General features: G+C 43.7%; 1 protein-coding gene across 2 annotated transcripts in view; it reads left to right on the top strand.

Moving 5' to 3' along the window:
• PAK4 (p21 (RAC1) activated kinase 4) overlaps positions 1-19,965 on the top strand; it is a 129,963-nt gene that overhangs the window by 27,586 nt on the left and 82,412 nt on the right. Inside the window, exon 1 of one of the 2 annotated variants that reach the window (XM_067461419.1) lies at positions 7,228-7,527. The exons of the other annotated variant lie outside the window; for it this stretch is intronic. The gene's annotated coding sequence lies outside the window, so the exon portion shown is untranslated. Of the gene's footprint in view, positions 1-7,227; positions 7,528-19,965 lie in introns of those variants that run through there. 2 annotated transcript variants of the gene reach the window in all.

Here is a 19,965-nt window from a genome sequence, read left to right as displayed (position 1 = left end):
AGAGCGTTGCAGTAGTCTAAACGGGATGTAACTAGAGCTTGTACCACCATGGCCAAGTCTGACTTCCCATGGTACGGGCGCAGCTGGCGCACAAGCTTTAACTGTGCAAAAGCTCTCCTGGGGTTCCAGGATCAGCAAGCTGCGATCCTGTGCCTTCAGGTTGCACTATGGGAGTTGTAGTCCGAAAGCAGCTAAGAATGGGAACCATGAGAAACCAAGTCGTATTTTCAGTCCGGACCATAAGTTCACCATACATTCTTAGGCAAAGGGCATTCTCTGCTACAGGCCCGTAGCCAGGATTTCATTTCGGGGGGGGGGGGAGGGGGCTGAGTTTCGGGGGGGGGGGGGCTGAGTCTGAGTGAAAGAGGGTCTAACCTAGCAAACCTTTTGTATCATTACCCCAATACCCCCATGCATATGGGATATATTGATTATGGTGATCAGATCATGATATGAATAAACATAATAATGCACCAGTAAGGCCTTTTCGCGAACCACCATGAGAATTTCGGGGGGGGGGGCTGAAGCCCCTCAAGCCCCCCCCCCCTTCCCGGCTACATGCCTGCTCTGCTATCTTGCCTAGCATGTGTGTATATGGATAGATAGGTAGAGGGCAAACCAAGAATGTGTAACTTGGAACAGACTCAGAAGGAGAGTGGGCAGATCAAAAGACAACCTGGCCAAATGGCATGACCTGGAAGAATTCTCCACCTTGTGTGACTGTGGAGCAGAACAAACAACTCCTCATCTGTATGCTTGTCCACAACGCCCTGCCTCATGCTCAGAGGAAGAATTGTTTAAAGCTACAGACAATGCAGTCGCTGTTGCCCGTTTTTGGTCAATAATTATTTAGCTGCTTGTGTTCCCTATATTTTTATCAGTTTTATAGTTATTTATACAATGCTTTTGACACAAATTAAAAAGAAAATAAAGATAGATACAGACACACACACACATATACATGCACATATACGTACACAACATTGTTAATATTGGCCTGGCTCAGAAAGAATGCCTGAGAATAAATAGGAAATGACAGGAAATACGAGGGAATGCTTAAAATGCTGCATAAGTCAATACCAATAAGAATGCCCTGAGCAGCAAAGCCCTGTAGGATGGCTGATAAGGGCTCCACAATATTATTTATGTAAGGAAGTAGTTTATTCTTGGTGCATCCTGAATCCGAAGCATCCAGGAGGATGAGCTCACCGTTGTCCTATTTGCCCCTTGGTTTTCGTCTTGTTATTGCCAAGTGACAAAAGCACTTTTTTCGATCCTGCCGCAGCAAATTCCAGAGCTGGCTCTCTGCATTGGGTAAGAATAAAGGGAATTGGATGAACGAGGGATTGCTTGCCTTCAAAGAAAGCCAGCCTTTCACTCCTGCGCATAAATAAAAATGTAATATTCGTTTGTGGGGTTCACGTAACTCAAAAACCACTGGACAAATTGACACCAAATTTGGATGCAATACACCTATCAGGCCAAGAAGTGACCATCACTCATAAAAACACCGAAAAACACAGCAGAAGAGACTTAAAAAGGCAAAAATGTATTTATATAAATACACTAGCTGTTCCCTACCACTCGTTGCTGTGGCCCAGTCTGATGATCTGGAAAATAAAGTAATTAGAAAGTGTTGGTTTCTAATATATGTAATGTCTTGATGCTTGTGGGTAAACAGTATTTCTTGCTGTTTCTTTATTAGTGTTGATGTGGAGATTGTCTGGTTTGTCCACTCTGGAACAGGCAACATATAATTCTCCTTCTTTAGGGGTCCCTTTCAAATCTATGATACTGTGTGAGTGAATCATATCAATCTATATGGCTGGACGGCTCTTTGTCAGGTGGGCTTTGATTACGTTTTCTTGCCCTGGTGAAGAGAGTTGGACTGAATGGCCTTAAGTATAGGTTTCTGTGTGGGAAGTTTGCCCCAATTCTGTCGTTGGTGGGGTTCAGCAGGCTCTAATTATAAATCCCATTAACTACAAATCCCAAATGTCAAAGTATATTTCCCCCAAACTCCATCTGTGTTCATATTTGGGCATATGGAATATTTGTGCCAAGTTTGGTCCAAATCCATCATTATTTGAGTCTACAGTGCTCTCTGGATGTAGGTGAACTACAGCTCCCAAACTCAAGGTCAATACCCACCAAACCCTTCTAGTGTTTTCTGTTGGTCGTGGGAGTCTTATGTGCCACGTTTGGTTCAATTCCATCATTGGTGGGGTTCAGAATGATCTTGGATTGTAGGTGAACTATAAATCTGAGCAACTACAACTCCCATATGACAAAATCATTTTTTTTTTGACTATTGGTCACTCCTTGGGTTAATAGGTGTCTTGTGTCCAAACATACACAACACATATACACAGACTGGGCATAGCAATATGTGGCAGGTGACGGCTTTGTGTGTGTGTGTGTGTGTGTGTGTATACAGTTCCCCAGTTTTCTGAAAATGTAGTCTCCAACTCAAGGCAATAAGATCTCATTTTGATCATCTTGACATGTTTTGCCTGTAGGCCTCACACAGGACAGAAAGAGACCCAGATCTCTTTGTGGCTTCAATGGAAGAAAGGACATTTGATTTGATTTGATGGCTTGTATTGCTTTTGTTCCCAGCTTCTTGATGGCTATTTGGGGATGGGGTGTATAGGCTGAACTTTCTGATGAAGACAGTTTTCTGCTTGCCCACATGGTATGTACATTGGCCTTTTTGGTTTTATGGGCAGCCCAGTTGCCCATAAAATACAACACCGACTGAGCTCTGCGAGTGCAGCATTTTTCCAAATGAAGCAGAGAGTGTTTGAGGACCAGGACATCCGTAGGGAGACCAAGGCTATTGTCCTCCCAACCCTGCTATATGTCTGCGAAACGTGGACTGTCTACAGACATCATATGCAACTCCTGGAATTATTTATTTATTTAAAAGTTTTATATACCGACCTTCTCACCTCTCTTGAGGGACTCAGACCGGTTTCCAAGCATAAAATACATACAATCAGTAAACATCATACTTCATATTGCAATAAAACATTAAAACAGCGAAACAACAATTACATTCAATGAATACAATGGTCAGTCGTCCCACTAAATTTGATGTTCATCATCTTCTATCCAATCTCCGGGTGTTGGCTCACTCATCGAATGCCTGCCTCCATAACCACATCTTCACCTGCTTCCTGAATGTCAGGATAGAAGGGGCGGTTCTGATCTCCTGTGGGAGAGAGTTCCAGAGTCGCGGGGCAACCACCGAGAAGGCCCTGTCCCTCGTCCCCACCAGATGCGCTTGCGAGGCCGGTGGGACTGAGAGCAGGGCCTCTCCAGACGATCTTAATAATCTTGATGGTTCATAGGGGAGAAATATGTTCGGAGAGGTAAACAGGGCCGGAGTCATTTAGGGCTTTATAGATTAACACCAGCACTTTGAATTGTGCTCGGAAGCTAATTGGCAGCCAGTGGAGCTGGTGTAACAGCGGAGTGGTGTGCTCCCTGTACCCAGCACCCATTAGTAGTCTGGCTGCTGAGCGTTGGACTTGCTGCAGCTTCCGGGCAGGCTTCAGAGGCAACCCCACATAGAGAGCATTGCAGTAATCTAAGTGGGATGTAACCAAATCGTGGACTACCGTGGCCAAGTCAGACTTCCCAAGGTACGAGCACAGCTGGCGCACACATCCATAGGGATACCAAGGCTATTGACCTCCCAACCCTGCTATATGCCTGCGAAACATGGACTGTCTACAGATAATCACATGCAACTCCTGGAATGATTCCATCAGCGCTGCCTCCGAAAAAATCCTGCAAATCTCTTGGGAAGACAAGTGGACAAATGTCAGTGTGCTGGAAGAAGCAAAGACCACCAGCATTGAAGCGATGGTCCTCCGCCATCAACTCCGCTGGACCGGCCACATTGTCCGGATGCCCGACTACTGTCTTCCAAAGCAGTTGCTCTACTCTGAACTCAAGAACAGGAAACATAATGTTGGGGGACAGGAAAAGAGATTGAAAGGTGGGCTTAAAAACTCTGGCATAGACACGGAGAACTGGGAAGCCCTGGCCCTTGAGCACTCCAGCTGGAGGTCAGCTATGACCAGCAGTGCTGTAGTATTTGAAGAGGCACAAGTGAAGGGCGAAAGAGAGAAACGTGCCAAGAGGAAGGCGCGTCAAGCCAACCCTAACCTGGACTACCTTCCACCTGGAAACCAATGCCTCACTGCGGAAGAAGATGCTGATCAAGAATAGGGCTCCACAGTCACCTACGGACCCATCCTGGAGGATTATCCTACTTGGACAACGAGGGATCGCCTAAGTAAGTAAGTAAGTTGCATCTGGATCGCTGTCTGTGATGCCCTTTCCACCAGTCTTTGTCTTCCCATTTAAAAAAGAAACAGAGCGAGGAGTGAATTATGTAGACAGTGATTACCCCTTTAAGAGGTCTTCTGTTTCACTTTGGGTTGTCTTCTTCTTCTGACAGCTGTAATTCTTCATGAAACGCACAGGTTCGGATCCTTTGGTGTCAAATATATCTCTGTGGGACCGGAGGGGAAGAAGCCGCTTGAGGAATGCGAGGAAGGGGCGCCTGTGACTCCTCACCATCTGGTCATTAACGTCCTCGGAAAGTCCTTATCTCTCTCCCCCCGCCCTTCTTTCCCATCCCGGTTTGACTGATGAAAAGAACGTGTGGGTGGTGGACCTGTGCGGGAGGCTGGAATGGCCGAATGAAATGGCTCTCAAGAAGGAAGGCGTTCTTGTCAGAGCTTTAAGACCTAAGGACTTAGAACAGAGATAGGCAGAGGGGAATTATGTGAAATTCCAGGAGTGGCATTCATATTTTAAACGTGTGTGTATATATATATATATATATATATACACACACACACACACACATGCATATATACCATGGGCACCAAAAGGTTGGCAGTTCAAATCCGGCTAGCGGGCTGAGCTCCCGCTGTTAGCCCCAGCTTCTGCCAACCTAGCAGTTCGAAAACATGCAAATGTGAGTGTGTCACAGCAAACGAGATCTCTATCACAAAATCACAAGTCCAACCTTTCCCAAGCGTCTAGGACTGTGTGATGTATTTCTGAATGATGCGCGCAGATCCAAGTCAGGAGGCCTTTTGCAGTTGACAGATCGCGATTTTGTCGATGTTTATTGTTTCCAAATACCGGCTGAGATCTTTTGGCACGGCACCCAGGACGCCCATGACCACTGGGACCACCTGTACTGGTTGATGCCAGAGCCTTTACAGTTCGATTTTGAGGTCTTGATAGCGGCTGAGTTTTTCCTGTTGTTTTTCCTCGATGCGACTCTCACCTGGAATGGCGTCATCAATCATCCAGACTTTTTTCTTTTCCGCAATCATGATGTCTGGTGTATTGTGTTCCAAAACTTTGTCAGTCTGGATTTGAAAGTCCCACAGGATTTTCGAAAAGTATTATTATTATTATTATTATTATTATTATTATTATTAGCGGTCCCCTGCCATGCGTTGCTGTGGCCCAGTCTTGTGATTTGGAAAATAAAGTAATTAGAAAGTGTGGGTTTTTAATATATGTAATTTCTTTATGCTTGCGGGTAAACTATTTCTTGCTGTTTCTTTGTCAGTGTTCTCATTACTACTCTGGAACATACAACATATAATTGTCCTTCTTTAGGGGTCCCTTCCAGATCTATACTATATCTTCCTGTGTGTGAATCATATATATCCATCCATATCTATGGCTGGATGGCGCTTTGTCAGGAGGGCTTTGATTACATTTTCTTGTCCTGGTGAAGGGAGTTGGACTGGATGACTTTAAGTATTTTCTGTTGGTCATGGGGGTTCTGTGTGGGAAGTTTGCCCGATTCTGTCGTTGGTGTGGTCCAGAACACTCTTTGATTGTAGGTGAACTATAAATCCCAGAAACTACAACTCCCAAATGTCAGGATCTATTTCCCCCAAACTCCATATGTGTTCATATTTGGGCATATGGAATATTTGTGCCAAGTTTGGTCCAGATCCATCATTGTTTGAGTCCAAAGTGCTCTCTGGATGTAGGTGAACTACAACTCCCAAACTCAAGGTCAATGCGCACCAAACCCTTCTAGTATTTTCTGGTGGTCATCGGAGTTCTGTGTCCCAAGATTTGTTCAATTCCATCATTGGTGGAGTTTAGAATGCTTTTTGATTGTAGGTGTACTATAAATCGCAGCAAATACAACTCCCAAATGACAAAATCATTTTTTGAGTGAAGGACATACATTGGGTTGTTAGGTGTCTTGTGTCCAAATTTGGTGTCAATTCGTCCAGTGGTTTTTGAGTTCTGTTAATCCCACAAACGAACATTACATTTTTATTTATATAGATTATTATTATTATTATTATTATTATTATTTTCTGATTGGTTATGTCTTCTTAAGTTGTATTATGTGTGTTGTATTTTAATCTCCGATGGCTCTTTCCCCCCAACTCTATTCATACGGAAAGAAGGTAAAATCAAATAATTATAATTATGTGATGATGATAATGATGATGCCGTATACCAGAGTGAGGGAGGCAGCTTAAGATGCGTTCCACCAAATATTTTTCCAATGAAAGGAGCTGTGTGGAAAATACCCATGTGTCTGGAACGGTAGAGCCCTTTGGAGCCTTCCCTCCTGCGTACTTCCTTGCATTTATTTATTCCCCTCATAGTCCATTTGCAGGTTCATTAGTCACAGTTGAGTCTGGATCAAGCTGTGGCCGAGGGAATACGAAACAACCGGATTGAGATAGCAACAAATGGCCTTTTTGCACTTGTCACGTCCGATGTTCACAAACCGGCACGAATCCCTTTTGGGAACGGAGGCTTAAGCGGGAAGATCCCAGCTCCACCTTCCATCCTTGGCTTTTTAGGAGGGTTGAGGATTAAATAGTGCTGTAAAGAAATGTGCAGTTGAGAATCCTTTTTCCCCTGCGGGGAATACTGAGATCTTCCTTGGCGGTTGGTGGCTGCTTTTCGGTGCTTAATTCCAAATCTCTTCCCTTCTTATCTGCTTTATTTTCCCTGGTGCCAGATATATCTTTGCCCAAAGCTATCGGGAACAGCTGGCCCAACGGGGAGCTGATGGATACGAATTGCAATGTCTCTTGATGTGTTCAACCTGGTTGCTGAATAACACTGTTGCGTCGGACATAGATTTAGGAGCAAGCGGCCTCTCAATGGGAAGCCCCCCTTGATAGGTTGCCTGGATGAATTCTCTGTCTCTTTGCTGGATTTTGAGAGCCATCGTAGGGCAAAGCAAGCCGGGAAAACAGCTGGGGAGAGCAAATTAAGCCTTGGTTGCCTGCAAACAACCTGGAGGGGAAAAGAGCATTTTTCCGAACTCTCCCCCCTTTCCTCCCCCGCTCTTTTCTATGTCCTGAAATGCTTTCATTGCCTGATTAGCTCCACAGCGCCAGAAATTGTGTTGCTCTCGTTTCGGCTGTTTATAAATCCCTCTCTGTGTCCAATGTGGCCACTGCAAACGTTGGGACCACTATTTTTCTGCAAAATCTCAAACAGAAGGTAAGCCTGTCTTTTGATTTAATTTTTGCAGGTTGCACATCAAACCGTTGAATCGGGACGAGAAAAGGGGAATTGCATCTTTAGCTTTTTAGAGATACCGTATATACTCGAGTATAAGCCAACCCGAATATAAGCCGAGGCACCTAATTTTACCACAGAAAAGTGCGCAAACATATTGACTCGAGTTTAAGCCAAGGGTGAGAAATGAAGCCGCTACTGGGAAATTCCAAAATAAAAATAGATACCAATAAACTTACATTAATTGAGTACTTTGGCCACATCATGAGGAGACAGCAAAGCCTAGAGAAGGGAATGATGCTGGGGAAAGTGGAAGGCAAAAGGAAGAGGGGCCGACCAAGGGCAAGATGGATGGATGGCATCCTTGAAGTGACTGGACTGACCTTGAAGGAGCTGGGGGTGGTGACGGCTGACAGGGAGCTCTGGCGTGGGCTGGTCCATGAGGTCACGAAGAGTCAGAGACGACTGAACAAATGAACAACAACAAGAAATTGAGGCACCAGGAGGTGAAATGGTGTTGAATATTTACATAAAATTGTAATTTGAGATAAGACTGCCCAACTCTGATTAAATCATTATTCTAACCTTCTTCAATGTAAATGTATTTACGTATCCTGCCAACAATAATAAAGAGAGTAAAATAATGAATGTAATAATAATAATAATAATAAAGTAAAATAATGGAAATGCAGTAATAATAAAGTATAATAAATGTAATCATCATCATCATCATAATAGAGAAGAATACTGTAAATGTAATCAAATAATACATAAAATAAAAATAATACTAATAACAGAATAAAATAATAAATAGCCTTGACTCGAGTATAAGCCGAGGGGAGCTTTTTCAGCCTAAAAAAGGGGGCTGAAAAACTAGGCTTATACTTGAGCATAGGTAAAGGTAAAGGTAGTCCCCTGACATTAAGTCCAGTCATGTCTGACTCTGGGGTGTGGTGCTCATCTCCATTTCTAAGCCGAAGAGCCGGCGTTGTCCGTAGACACCTCCAAGGTCATGTGGCCAGCATGACTGTATGGAGCGCCGTTACCTTCCCGCCGGAGCGGTACCTATTGATCTACTCACATTTGAGTCGCCGAATTAGGCTGAAAAATGCGGTATAAAAATAAAGCAAATAAATAAATAATAAATTTGCATGTTTTCGAACTGCTAGGTTGGCAGAAGCTAGGGCTGACAGCGGAAGCTCACGCCGCTCCCCGGAATCGAACCTGCAACCTTTCGATCAACAAGCTCAGCAGCTTAGTGCTTTAACCCACTGCGCCACCGAGGGCCCCTATATACTTGAGTATATACAATACTTATTTGCTTGTCTTAGCTGTGTTTCCATATTGTGTTTGTTTTATGTTCCATGGATGTACATCTCTCAAAAATAACTGGATAATAAATAACATGGCTCCAAGAGCAAATCTCTCCTTAGAGGCCAAGGGTGCATCTACACTGCCAAACAGATGCACTTTGACACCCCTTGAACTGTCATAGCTCTGTGCTATAGAATCCTGGGAGTTGTAGTTTGCACTCTTGGGTTATTTATTTTTTTATTGCATCAGAAGCAAACCAAGGGAACAGTTGTAATGTATTTAAAAATACCACAAAGTTTAAAAACTTGGCATGTCATTAAATGTCCTTTGATCAGTAGCTGGCCGCTTGGAGTGCCTCTGGTGTTGCCATAAGGAGGTCCTGCATTGTGCATATGGCAGGGCTCAGGTTGCATTGTAGTCGGTGGTTTGGTTTTCTCCACATCACATGTCGTGGACTCCACTGTGTGACCCCATTTCCTAAGGTTGGCTCTGCATCTCATGGTGCCAGAGCACAGCCTGTTCCGCGCCTTCCAAGTCACCCAGTCTTCTGTGTGTCCAGGGGGGAGTCTCTCATTCGGTATCAGCCATTGTTCTGGGTTTTAGCCTGCCACTTTTGGACTTTTGCTTGCTGAAGTGTTCCTGTCAGTATCTCTGTCGATCTTAGGAAGCTGTTTCTTGATTTAAGGCATTGGCGTGCTGGCCGATATCCGAACAGAGGGTGGACTGGGGATGTCATTGCCTTTGTCCTTTCATTATTGGCTGCTACTTCCTGGCGGATGTCACATCGTGCAATACCAGCTAAACAGTATAATTTCTCCAGTGGTTATTTATTTATTTCATAACAAAAGCATTGCATAAATTAGTATAAAACTGATAAAAACAGAAAGAGTGCAGGCGGCTAAACATCCCTTGACCAAAAATGGGCAACAGCAATGGCATTGTCTGTAGCCTCCAATAACTCTTCCTGTGTACATGAAGCAGGGCACAGTGGACAAGCATACAGATGCGGAGTTTCAGTGGTGTGGGGTGTAGTGGTGTGAGGCATAGACATCCTGTGATAATGCGGCATGTCTCATTAAGAGCCACATCCACTGTTTTATAGTTTTACTAGCTGTTCCCTGCCACACATTGCTGTGGCCTGCTCTGTTGATCTGGAAAATAAAGTAATGAGAAAGTGTTGGTTTCGAATATATGTAATTTCTTTCTGCTTGTGGGAAAACAGTATTTCTTGCTGTTTCTTTGTCAGTGTTGATGTGGAGAGTGTCTGTTTTGCCCACCCTGGAACATGCAAGATATCATTCGTCCTTCTTTAAGGCTCCCTTTCAAATCTATGATACTATATCTGTGTGTTTGTATGAATCATATCTATCTATCTATATCTATCTATCTATCTATCTATCTATCTATCTATCTATGGCTGGACGGCTCTTTGTCAGGAGGACTTTATTACGTTTTCTTGCCCTGATGAAGGGAGTGGGATTGGATGGCATTAAGTATTTTCTGTTGGTCATGGGGTTCTGTGTGGGAAGTTTGCCCCAAATCTGTAGTTGGTGGGGTTCAGAATACTCTTCGATTGTAGGTGAACTGTGAATCCCAGTAACTACAACACCTGAATGATAATTCCAATCCCTCAAATTCCATCTGTGTTCATATTTGGGCGTATTGAGTGCTTGTGCCAAGTTTGGTCCAGATCCATCATGGTTTGAGTCCATAGTGCTCTCGGGATATAGGTGAACTACAACTCCCAACCCAAGGTCAATGCCCACCAAACCCTTCCAATATTTAGTGTTGATCATGGGAGTTCTGTGTGCCAAGTTTGGTTCAATTCCATCGTTGGTGGAGTCCAGAATGCTCTTGGATTGTAGGTGAACTATAAATCCCAGCAAGTACAACTCCCAAATGACAAAATCATAATTTTTTGAGTGATGGTCACTCCTTGTGTTGTGAGACATTTTGTTGCCAAATTTGGTGTGATTTTATTCATTGGTTCTTTTGTTTTTAAGGTACTCATTATGCACAGAGCATTTTTAGATAGATAGATAGATAGATAGATAGATAGAGAGATAGATGTTCCACACTGGGCATGCATACTCAACAGCAGAGTAGCAAAGCGAGAGGGCAGATGTCTTCACTGTGTCTGGTTGTGATCCCCAGGTTGAGCCTGCCACTTTTGGACTCTCGCTTGCTGAAGTGTTTCAGCGAGTGTCTCTGTAGATCTTTAAAAACTATTTCTAGATTTGAGTCGTTGACATGCTGGCTGATACCCAAACAGGGGGTGAGCTGGAGATGTCTCTGCCTTGGTCCTTTCACTATTGGCTGCTACTTCCCGGCGGATGTCAGGTGGTGCAATACTGGCTAAGCAGTGTAATTTCTCCAGTGGTGTAGGGCGCAGACACCCTGTGATAATGCGGCATGTCTCATTAAGAGCCACATCCACTGTTTAAGTGTGGTGAGATGTGTTGCACACTGGGCATGCATACTCAGCAGCAGAGTAGCACTTCACTGTGTCTGGTTGTGATCCTCAGGTTGTGCCAGTCAGCTGGCACTGTTGGGTACGAAAGGCAAAAGACTTTGTAGAACTACAAGAATCCAATTGCAAAAAGGGAAACTGCCTTATAGGTGGGTGGATTCAATCACGGGAATCCTGTGAGTTGTAGTTTTGCAAGGTCCTTTGCCTTCCTCTGGTGACTCACCAGAATACAACTCTCATAGTTCCCTAGCATTAAAGTGGGTCCAAACTGCATCCATTCTGCAGTGTAGATGCTCCCTTGGAGGCCTCTCATCCATAGGTTGTGTCTACTTGACGGTTTGCAACAATAACTCCTTACATTAAAGAAGTAACCTTCCAGAGTATCTGTTTAGCCCCTCAATTCCTTCCTGCTCTCAGAAGTATCCAACAGTCTAGAGTTTGTTACTCAATAAAAGGATAGTGTATTTAAAAACAAAGCCTCAATTAGCGCTGGCTGCACAGTCTGCTGCCAGGCCGCATTAAAATCATCATTACGGCAAATTCCTCGTGGAGGCCATCGGGAGACGGAGATTGATTACACAGAAATGAAAAGGGATTTTGATTTCATTGCGACAGATTTATTACTTAAATCTCCGTTGTCGGGGCTTTTGTCCAGGCTCCTGTAGTGTTGCAGAGCTTCGTTGTCGATATATTTTTGCCTTAAGAGACTGGCTCCGGTTTGCCTTTGAACGGAGGGCGATTGAAATCAAGCCACTTGGCCATAGAAGGCTTTGGGTTTGAAGCCCTTTCTATCAACCGTCTCCTCCGCAGCCGAGAAGTGATGAGACAGCTTGGCTTCCAGCTGGATCGGGGTCTGCCACATGACCTATATCCTTCTTGTAGGGTTTGCTGCCATTTAGTACCTTTTAATTGGCTTCAATTTTTAATTAGGATAGGCTTTAATGCAATGCACCGTGTCACCGGGAATGCTTCAGTAAGTCCAGAAAGGCAACTCAGGGGCAAAAAAGACATGGAATTCAATCCCCTGAAAGGGTTGCAATAACTATGCAGTTGCAACAACTCCACCGACTCTTTTGGTCAGGGTACAAAGTGCTGAAATATAAAAGATATTGACAGACTGAGGTGTATTGTCGAAGGCTTTCATGGCTGGAATCACTAGGTTCTTGTGGGTTTTTTTCGGGCTATATGGCCATGCTCTAGAGACATTTTCTCCTGACTTTTCGCCTGCATCTATGGCAAGCATCCTCAGAGGTAGTGAGGTCTGTTGGAATTAGGAATATGGGTTTATATATCTGTGGAATGACTGTGGTGGGGCAAAGAGCTCTTCTCTGCTGGAGCTAGGTGTGAATGTTTCGACTGACCACCTTCATTAGCATTTGAAGGCCTGGCTGAGCCTGGGGGAATCTTTTGTTGAGAGGTGTTAAGATGTGCCTGGTTGTTTCTTCTCTGCTGTTTTGCTGTTGTAATTTTAGAGTTTTTTAAATACTGGTAGCCAGATTTTGTTCATTTTCATGGTCTCCTCCTTTCTGTTGAAATTGTCCACATGCTTGTGGATTTCAATGGCTTCTCTGTGTAGTCTGACATGGTGGTTGTAAGGCCTTTCTGGACTTACTGAAGCATTCCCGGTGACACGCTGCATTGCATTAAAGCTCTATCCTAATTAAAAATTGAAAACTGAAAAATTTAAAACTGAGGTGTTTCCAGAGAAGGGAGACCAAAAAGGCCAAAGACCTGGAAACCATGGATCCCCATGGTTTAAGGAGCTGGATACGTTTAGCTTGGAGAAGAGAAGCTTGGAAGGGGGACTTGAGAGCCAGCTTTATATATTTGAACGGGTGTCATATTGAGGAAGGGGCTGCTCCAGGGAGTAGGACACAATGGAGTGGCCAGGTCCAAATTGCAAAGATATTCCACCACAGCATTTGGAAGAATGTCCTGGTGGTTATGGTTGTTTAACTTGCTACTTGGGAATCTGGTGAAATCTTATTCGTTGGAGGTTTTGAAACAGAGCCTGGATGGCTGTCTTATCAGAGGCTAGATCGCTGTTTTGATTGTGTATTCTTGCAGGGGGGTGGACTGGATGGCCCTTAGAGTCTCTTCCAGTTCTGTAACCCTAACCCTATCCAAATCAGATACAGGCTTTCTGTTAGGCTTATCTGTTAGCCGCTTTGAGTCTCCTTGTGGAGAGAGAAATATTATTAATTTATTTATTTGCAGCATTTATATTCCTCACCCCGCAGGGGACTCAGGGCAGATTACAGTGTACACATATATGGCAAACATTCAATGCCAATTTTCGACATACAAACATATACAGACATACACAGAGGCTATTTAACTTTTTTCTGGCCGCCAGGGGAGCTGTTGCTTTCATCGTCCATCTGCTACGCTGATGAAGCACTTCCGCATTCCCCGCATGCTTCCCCGCTGGAATGCTCTGCTGTAGTCTTCTTTATGGCCTCATAAATCAGTTAATTTAGCCTCCCCACACTTTAAGGTGGTACCTAATTTTCCTCCTTGACAGATGCAACTCTCTTTCGGGTTGCGAAGGTCGACAACAGGCTACACACAATTGGTTGGAAACCCACTCCAACCTGGGCTGCCTTTGAACTCATGACCTTTTTGGTCAGAGTGATCTTAATGCAGCTGACACTCAGCCAGCTGCGCCACAATCCCAGTGGCGCAGCTGGGATATAAAGTGGGATATAAATGAACATCATCTTCTTCATAAAAATAAATAAATAAATAAACTTTATTTCTGCCCCGCCACCATCTCCCCGATGGGGACTCGGAGCAGCTTTCATGGGGCCAAGCCCAGACAACATAATACAATAATAAAATCAAAACATAATACAGCAATACAATTAAACATATACAATAAACAACAACATCATCAAAATGATGTTTATTTTATTATTTTAAAAAATCATAAAATAAACATTTCAGTAAACACAATCACGGTAAGGAAGACAATGAGCGAGCCACATATTCAGGATAAAAAACAGTTAACAAACTATAATGAGATAAAATAGGAGCAGGAAGTTTATATGGAACTTATAAAAACACACAGAGTTGTGAGGCTGAACATCCTATTTGGAGGGCACAAACTCCATTGGCAGAAAACATTGAGGGGTGCAAAATATCATGCTGTGCACCTACTCACCAAAATATCATACTGTGCACCTGTGTATTCGGGCTCGGCGTCATGTAAGCCGTACCGAGTCCCTTGGGGAGATGGTAGCGGGGTACAAATAAAGTGTTATTATTATTATTACTCACTCACCTAATATGAGCTTGCCTGGACCCTGAGATCATCAAGAAGAGCCCTTTTCTCATCCCACCATGATCAATAGTACACTTGGTAGAGGTATAACTAACTCAAGACCTTTTCAGTATTGGCCCCTTGTGAGTTCCCTTCACAAGGAGGGCAGAATTCCTTGCTTACGAGAACCCCGTGAAAGTGATGGTTTCTAAACGTCACAAAAACACTTGCATATATACAGGAAACTTCAGAGCACAATTCAAAGCGCTGGTCTTGGCCTATAAAGCCCTATATGGTTCTGGCTCAGCTTACTTATCTGAACGTATCTTCCTCTACGTTCCACCTCATAGTCTAAGATCTGCTGGGGAGGCCCTGCTCTCAGTCCCACTGGCCCCGCAAATGCGTCCGGTGGGGACGAGGGACAGGGCCTTCTCGGTGGTGACCCCCTCCTTGTTAAATTCGCTCCCTATCGAGATTATATCGGCATCCTCCCTCCTTTCCTTCCAGAAAAAACTAAAATTGTGGTTTTGGAACCAGGCTTTTGGCTAGTGGATGCAGCAGCACTTTGAACATGGAATTGGACCTGCTTCCCAAATTCTAGGCTTCCAAGTGCTGAGGACTTCAATTTGCAGAATTATTATTTATTATTCTGTTTCTTTATACCCTGCCTTTTCTGTCCACAAGAAGACACCTGATTGTCAGCTAAATCAGCTGAGGTTTCTGGGAGTTGAAGTCCAAAACACCTAGATGTCCAAAGTTTGAGAATCACTGGGTTAAAGGGACCTCGTCGCCTGATTTAAGAACATATATTCCATTGTGTCAGGCATCATAGAAACTCAGTGGCTCTTTTTGGGGTGTCTGGTGTGAACTGTGTGTGTTGTGGCTTCCTATCTTGATCTCTGCCTGTTCTGGGAAGACTACAACTGACTTAGCAGCAAATTGGATTGTGCTGCAAAGAGGCACTGATGCCCATTCCGCGAGAAGCAAGCAGGGTGTGCTCTGGACCACTTAAATGACTCAATCCCAGTCATCTGGCACTGGGAATGAGCCCTGCTAGGAAGGGAACAGATAGATATACTAGTTTCCGAGCCCTGCTGGGATGTGTGGAAATTGACTCATTGTGTGGCAATGCAGAGCCCTGAGTCAGGCAGAATACAGAAGCCTGCTAACTTCCCAGAAAGTTTCAGCTGACTAACTCTCTGTTTTGGGAATGACTAAAGGCTGAAAGGTTAGTGGAGCTGGTTCAGGTTACAAGTGTCATTGTACAGTGTAAGGCATCTATGGAGGAAAAACAGGTTACAGGTTTCACATCTCTTATCCAAAATGTTTGGGACCAAAAGTGTATTGGATTTTTAACATATTTTGGAATACTTACATTTTTCCTATTGTGTACATAATGAGATATGGTTGAGGTGGGACCCAGGGGTCCAAACGCAAAATTCATTTTATATCTCATATGCACATAGCCTAAATATAACTTCATACAAGAGTTGTCTTAAGTTTGTGCATGAAACAAAGTACATGTTAATTGAACCAACAAGAAACTAAGGCGTCACCCATTTAGACAGTTTTGGGTTCCAGAATATAGTTTTGGGTTCCCTCCCTGCTTTCAAGAAACAACTGAAGACATACCTTTGCTCACTGGCTTACGAGGAGGAGGAATAGTAGTTGGTAATACTACCATTATACCTCTGATTAATCGTTGCCATCCGTATCTGTGTCCTGCTCACCCCACCAGCTCAATAGATCTCTTGAGAGCAATGATTAATCAATTTGCCCCAAGGAAATGGGAAATTATTGTTTCCATTTGATGTTTTGTCTGTATTTTTAAATTTAATTTTAGTTGTTAAATTATAATTCGTGTTTATATGTTGGGTTATTTAAATTTAGTTAGTATGGGTGTATCGGGCATTGAATGTTTGCCTTTTATGTTTGGAATCCACCCTGAGTCCCCTCAGGGAGACAGAGTGGAATATAAATAGAGTTGTTGTTGTTTGTTGTTGTTGTTGTTGTTGTTGTTATGATTACTATTATTATTATTATTATTATTATTATTGGGAGACCCCGGTGGTGCAGTGGGTTACAGCACTGAGCTGCCAAACTTGTTGACCGAAAGGTCACAGGTTCGAATCCAGGGAGTGGCATGAGCTTCCGCTATCACCCCCAGCTTCTGCCAACCTAGCAGTTCAAAAACATGCAAATGTGAATAGATTAATACCGCTCCAGTGGGAAGGTAAGGGCACTCCATGCAGTCATGCCAGGCACATGACCTTGGAGGTGTCTACGGACAACGGCAGCTCTTCGGGTTAGGAATGGAGATGAACAACAATGCCCAGAGTCGGACACGACTAGCATTAATGTCAGGGGAAAACCTTTACCTTTAGCTGTTGTTGTTATAAAGAACTAGCTGTCCCCTGCCATGCGTTGCTGTGGCCTAATCTGTGTATATGTGTTTTGTGTGTGTATATATGTGTGTGTATTTGTGTATATATGTGTGTTTGTGTGTATATGTGGTTTTGCGCTTGTGTTGTAATGTATTCTTTGTTTTTTAGCCTTTTAAGTCTCTTCCTCTGTGTTTTTCGGTGTTTTTATGAGTGATGGTCACTCGTTAGCCTGGTGTCGATTCATGCAGTGGTTTTTGAGTTATGTTAATCCCACAAACGAACATTACATTTTTATTTATATAGTCTAGCCATGCCCTGCCACACATTGCTGTGGCCCAGTCTGGTGATCTGGAAAATAAAGTAATGGTTTCTAATATATGTAATTTTTTTATGCTTGTGGGTAAACAGTATTTCTTGCTGGGTTGTTGTAGGTTTTTCCGGGCTATATGGCTATGTTCTGGAGGCAATTTTTCTCCTGACGTTTCGCCTGCATCTATGGCAAGCATCCTCAGAGGTAGTGAGGTCTGTTGGAAGTAGGAAAAATGGGTATTTCTTGCTGTTTCTTTGTCAGTGTTAATGTGGTGATTGTCTGGTTTGCCCACTCTGGAACATTCAACATATAATTGTTCTTCTTTAGGGGTCCCTTTCAAATTTGTAATACTACAGTATATCTGTGAGTATGAAAGTTAAATATATTTATCTATATCTATGGCTGGATGGCTCTTTGTCAGGAGGGGTCTGATGACATTTTCTTGCACTGGTGAAGGGAGTTGGATTGGGTGGCCTTAAGTATTTTCTGTTGGTCATGGGGGTTATGTGTGGAAAGTTTGCCCTGATTTTGTCATTCGCGGGGTTCAGAATGCTCTTTGATTGTAGGTGAACTGTGAATCCCAGTGACTACAACTCCCAAATGTCAAGGTCTATTTCCCCCAAACTCCATCTGTGATCATATTTGGGCATTTGGAATATTCATGCCAAGTTTGTTCCAAATCCGTCATTGTTTGAGTCCACAGTGCTCTCTGGATGTAGGTGAACTACAACTCCAAAACTGAAGGTCAATGCCCACCAAACCCTTCTAGTGTTTTCTGTTTGTCATGGGAGTCCTGTGTGCCAAGATTGGTTCAATTCCATCGTTGGTGGAGTTCAGAATGCTCTTTGATTGTAGGTGAACTATAAATCCCAGCAACTATAACTCCCAAATGACAAAATCATAATTTTCTGAGTGGTGGTCACTCCTTGTGTTGTGAGACGTTTTGTTGCCAAATTTGGTGTGATTTCGTTCATTGGATCTTTTGTTTTTAAGGTACTCGTTATGCACAGAGCATTTTTATATAGAGAGATTGTAATGTTGTTTATTTTATTGCAATTTGTATTTTTGTATTGTAATTTGTTGTTCGGCCTTGGCCCCATGTAAGCCGCATCGAGTCCCCATTGGGGGAGATGGTTGGGGGGTTATAAATAAAGATTATTATTATTATTATTATTATTATTATTATTATTATGTTTTGAACCCGAGTTGGATGAGCCGTCCTTGGAAGCATTTACTTTCCAAGAAAGCAAGTGGAGGATACTGACTTGCTTCAGTTGTGTGTTTTGTACTTGCACAAAATTTTTGTGAGTGAAATTTAGAATGGAGATCCACACCAATGTGCCACTGGGCATGGAGAGCAAAATAGATTTAGGGAAGTAATTCTACCTATGCTCTATTCCATTTTGGTTAGACCACACCTGGAATATTGTGTCCAATTCTGGGCACCACAATTCAAGAGAGATATTGACAAGCTGGAATGTGTCCAGAGGAGGGCGACTAAAATGATCAAGGGTCTGGAGAACAAGCCCTGCGAGGAGCGGCTTAAGGAGCTGGGCATGTTTAGCCTGAAGAAGAGAAGGCTGACAGGAGATATGATAGCCATGCATAAATATATGAGAGGAAGCCACAGGGAGGAGGAGGGAGCAAGCTTGTTTTCTACTTCCTTGGAGACTACGACGTGGAACAATGGCTTCAAACTACAAGAAAGGAGATTCCATCTGAACATTAGGAAGAACTTCCTGACTGTGAGAGCCGTTCAGCAGTGGAACTCTCTGCCCCGGAGTGTGGCGGAGGCTCCTTTGGAGGCTTTTAAACAGAGGCTGGATGGCCATCTGTCAGGGGTGATTTGAATGCAATATTTCTGCTTCTTGGTAGGGGGTTGGACTGGATGGCCCATGAGGTCTCTTCCAACTCTTGGATTCTTTGATTCTATGATTTCTAATATTTTTTTTTCCCCTGTGGAAATCAAACAGGAGCATTCTGAGCATTCAGCATTTTCAGCCCGTGTTGGGTGTGTGTGTGAGGTGCCATTTGCTGTGATATCCACCGCGAGTGGCATCTCCTCAGTGTTTCCTTCCACCTTTCTGCATTTCGGGATCCACCCTACCTTGACCTTTCCCCTCTCTTCCCTCTTCCCTCCTCCGAATCAGGGAGACATGCCTTGCTGGATAGGCTGGTTTGGTTTCCAACCTCTTTGCCTCATTGGCTGGAGGCGGAAATCTTGGGGCCGTCCTGGCTCTGCTTTTCCCTGGCTTCTCTTAACCCCTTCCTCTTCTGCAAAATCATGCTGGATACGCAACCTCCGTACTTCCCATTGCAGTGGGAAACAATAGCATGGGAATCTCAAGAGCTTTGAGTCATGACTGTGTTTGTGTGTAAACCCTTCCAAATCCGGACACATTTCAAGCCTAGTCTTGGGGCTTAGAGGAATTTGTGCCTCTTTTAACTTGGGATATAAACCGTTTGTACCATCCAAAACCGCATCTCTTCTGTAGGTTTTAATAAATGTGTATGAAAAGTTTTGGGACTTAGACTTGCGTGGGTTGAGAGCTCATCTTCTCCGCTGCCAGAACACGGAGCAGAGAGGAACTTTGCACACGGAGGCACCTTCGCTTGTTTTCTTCCAAACCTAGGGACCATTTTTCTCTCTGCCAAAAGATAACATCCTTCGGCTCCGAAG

Source organism: Anolis sagrei, chromosome Y, assembly GCF_037176765.1.
Source record: "Anolis sagrei isolate rAnoSag1 chromosome Y, rAnoSag1.mat, whole genome shotgun sequence".
Classification (NCBI taxonomy): Eukaryota; Metazoa; Chordata; class Lepidosauria; order Squamata; family Dactyloidae; genus Anolis; species Anolis sagrei.
The sequence above is the reverse complement of the archived record's forward strand: the minus strand, read 5'-3'. Positions and strand labels throughout refer to the sequence as shown.